Genomic DNA, 4,045 nt, shown 5'->3' with positions numbered 1-4,045 from the left:
ATAAAGTGCCGGCAAAAACCTTCCACGGCACAATCAAAAAGTGCCGGCAAAACTCTTAACAGGCACAAACTGGTATGCCTGAAATAGCTATTACTGGCACCTGTATATGTGCCTTGAATTACATACCGCGGCATCTTAGGAAAAGTGCGGCAAATACCAATCTCGACTGGAATAAACGCAGCACTTTTTTTTTGCCTTGAAAAACCTTTGCCGGCACTTTTGGTACCTTTGCCGGCACTTTTTTGTGCCGGCAATCTGGGTACCTGACGCAGTGGATGCTCTGGGATACTAGTTCAGTTCTCATGTATTTTCTTCCTTCAGTAAAGCTCGATCCACTGATCTACCGAAGCTTAAATGGGGCCCTCTTTTGTTCGTGTCTGGTCATCTAATGAAAACTTCCAGCGGGTCGGTCGAGCGGTCCAGCCACTCCTCCGGTGTGAAGTCCCGTTCTCGGTGGCTCAATGCACACTTGACCTGACAGACTTTAACTGCGTTGAGCATACGGAGGTTAGCATGGTAACTGCAAAGAGTTTCAGCTGTTACTGCATCGAAGTAGAAAGCGAGAGCGGGGCAGCAGCATCTGGGCTTCTCTTCAGTGATCAGTCAAAGTCCAGATTAGGCCATTTGCAGGCGTTCACGGCTACACTAGCCTGAGCACGCGTTGGCCTTTGGTTGTATCTTCAACCTTCGTCTGGTCTTTCGTCTGGTCGGTCATCCGCGTGCACACTATAACCTCGCACGCGAGAGAAGTAGCTTATCCACCGGATTTTGCGTGTGTGCTGAAGTCCTTGGTCGCTCCAAGTCCGGATCGTCTTTGCCAAATCGAATCGGTCCGCTCATACAAGCCGGGGTTGGTCGAAGGCGTGCATACATGCGCATTTTGTCAAGATGAGGTTCGGCCTTTGCAAAAAGATTGTTGGTTACTTTTGGTAAAATATGTACTATGTTAATTATTGACGAGGGAATATCCAACCGGGTATACCCATAGCAGCGAGTCGTTAAACAAGACTAGCGGCCAGTTGTGGTTGGAAAAAGCGCTAGACGTAAGCGAGGCAGTTAGAATTCGTCTCGCCTAGGCTGCCATAGTTTACACCATCAAGTGTCTATATGGGTTATTATATATAAATACATATATTAATTTAGACCATGCAAATGCATAAATTTTGAATAACTTCCTTTAGAATAAGGCCCATCTAGCTCATTAATGAAGTATGGTATTATTATTTTTTATTGAGGATGACAATTTCTTGGTTTCCCTGCATACACTTTCACTTATGCCCTAGACGAAATGTTTGTCCATCGCCGGATCTTGTCCGACAGTGATTTAGTCGCATGCCTGCTAGACCTACTTGCAAAGGTCCAGATAATGTAAAGGCCCTGTTGACCCACCAAAGATCAATGTGAAGAGCAATCCACAGAGATCCAACGACGGTTAGTCGATTTGGGATTTAGGTGACACACCCATATGATGTAAACACCTAGATCGATTCACATATATAAGGCTTGGCCCCAAGAGTAGAGGCATAACACACTCGTCTACCTTAGGCTGGCCATAGTGCTAGTATCATAGGTAGTATCATGCATACTAGGCCCACAAAAATGATGATGTGGCATGCAATTAAGGAGTAGAGATAGGATTAGAGTAACATAGGTGGATACTGTATCATAGCGCACGTTACGAGAAAAGTAAATACCAAATTGATCTTGTACATAGATTTACATTGGGATTCTACAAAATAATAAATTTAGAAGTTTATGATACTACTCTATAATACCACCCACTATAGAGATAGTATCATATCCAAGTATCATATGCATGATACTAGTATATGATACTATGCAATATGACCAGCCTTAGACTACTCATAGTGGGAGTAACTTCACTAGTAACTAAGTGTCCAACTCAGCAAATTTGCTTATGTGGCAGTGAGTTAATGAGGAGAGAAGAGGATGGAGTAACATAGCTAGTTACTGTAACATCACACTTCCCAAGATACAATGAGTCTATAAGCTAATTAATGAAGACATATATGATACTACTTTGATGTTACTAACCACTATGAAGATATTAACATAGAGTAGTAACATGCGCATATTACTACTCTATGTTACTTCCCACTATGACTAGTCTTAGCCTCCACCTATGCCTCTGGCGGCAACTTGTAACTTCCCACTATGACTAGTCTTAGCCTCCACCTACATCTATAAATGCAATCAAGCAGGAGTATGTCTTAACTTCTACCGTGAGGAGCTGAACCTGTGTGCGTCGTGTCATGTGGAAATCCCGTCCAGACAACCAATGTCGCCATAGCAATCCACTCCATCTATGCTACCCCTCACTAGTAGGAGCTCGGAAATGGACTACCAGTCGCGGGCAATGACCTGCGACCCCGCCATTGGTATTAGGTACTAGTCGCGTGCCCCCACGACATTCGCCTGGTATTGCGTGTACCGGTTGCATGCTGGCACGGCACGCTACCACTAAGTTTATTGGTATCAGACACAGTGGCACGCGACCGGTACCCCGATCGTTGCCAATATCCATAGGTGCGGTTTTCCCGGCCGGGCGCAGTTTTCCCAACGGTTTTTCTTTTGCCGAGCTAGCATAGGTGTGGCAGTTACGTACGGGTCTCGGTGTTTAAAGCCAATGCGACCCGCATGTCGTTTTGTAATGATACCGACGGACATAGTTTTTATAATCTAAAACTCACCTTTTCTAAGAAACTATTTTTTGAAAAAATGCATAATTTCCAGGATCACCGAACCACGGCCGTAGATAGAGCATTACACAACCACCATAGAACTTAGTGAGTACTGTAGTACTAATTATATTGCTTCGTAAACCCTTGCTTGGAGTATGATAAGACTGATGAGGAAACAACCAACGACCCGGAGATGAACTATATAACGAGGAACCCGATCTATCTGGAGGGATCGAATGAGTAGACTACATATATGGAGTGGAAGCCGAGGAGGTAGACATCAAGACTTAGGCATCCTAGAACAAGGTTTTCGATAAAGAGCGTATATTAATATCGTGGAGATACCAATTACACCCAGCCTCTGCGACAACATCATGCCCTACTGGCATAAATGATGCACACAAAAGAAGAATTACAAAAAAGGAAAGTCCCGCTACAGAGATCGAAAATTTGAAACAACAGCACTGGCACCACCAAGACAACACTAGAAGATCAGCTTTTGCATAAGTGACGCCTCCAAAAAGGAAACATTGCGCAAATAATGTTGTCGCCCGATCATAGATCTTAGGTTTTCACTGTGAAGAAAGTCCTCACTCTCAAAACAATGCCTTTAATAAGAACATTGTCAGGCACACCCAATTAAGACCAGACCTTATATTTTCACCCTAAAAGATAGAACTCTGAACTTCTCATGTGCAGTCGCCCCCACATACAAGTCGTTGTTTGAAATCACAAAGCATCAAGCCAATTCCACCTCACCATCAAGATCCGATCACCATTGCTCTTCCACCGATCTCGGCTTTCATGATCTTCTCCGCCAACACCATGGAAAGAAAACGAGCTACATGATATTAACAGCCAGCAGAGCTTCGAACCATCATATAACCCTACTAAATAAGTTGCTAAGCTCAAATGGCTCCAAGCTTAGTTGTGCCATTTTTCTTAAAGCTAGTAGATTTGGATTTTGAATTTGCTGTGAATCTTGGATCGAGGAGGATCTCAAATCTTTTGTACTCTTCTCGATGTGGATATGAATAAAGGAAAAAAATTGGAGCCACGATATTTTTACCGTACCACTATATGTAATATTCGTGGAATGGTGTTTCGTAAATATTATGCCAATGGCTTGCGCAATACAACATGCAATGGCATGCTGGATCACCACAACATGCCTAGTATAAATAAGCACCGTTGTTTAGACAAAAGCCTGTTTTATTTTGCTAAGTATCTCTCTAAGCACTTTTCATTGTACATACCCTATATTATTTAATCCACCAGATGAGATTAGTAGGAAAGCAGTATCGCACAACAAATAATTTTATGAGACCACGTCCCCTAAGTTC

The sequence above is a fragment of the Lolium rigidum genome, chromosome 7 (genome assembly GCF_022539505.1).
Source record: "Lolium rigidum isolate FL_2022 chromosome 7, APGP_CSIRO_Lrig_0.1, whole genome shotgun sequence".
NCBI lineage: Eukaryota > Viridiplantae > Streptophyta > Magnoliopsida > Poales > Poaceae > Lolium > Lolium rigidum.
This window is presented reverse-complemented; position numbering follows the sequence as displayed.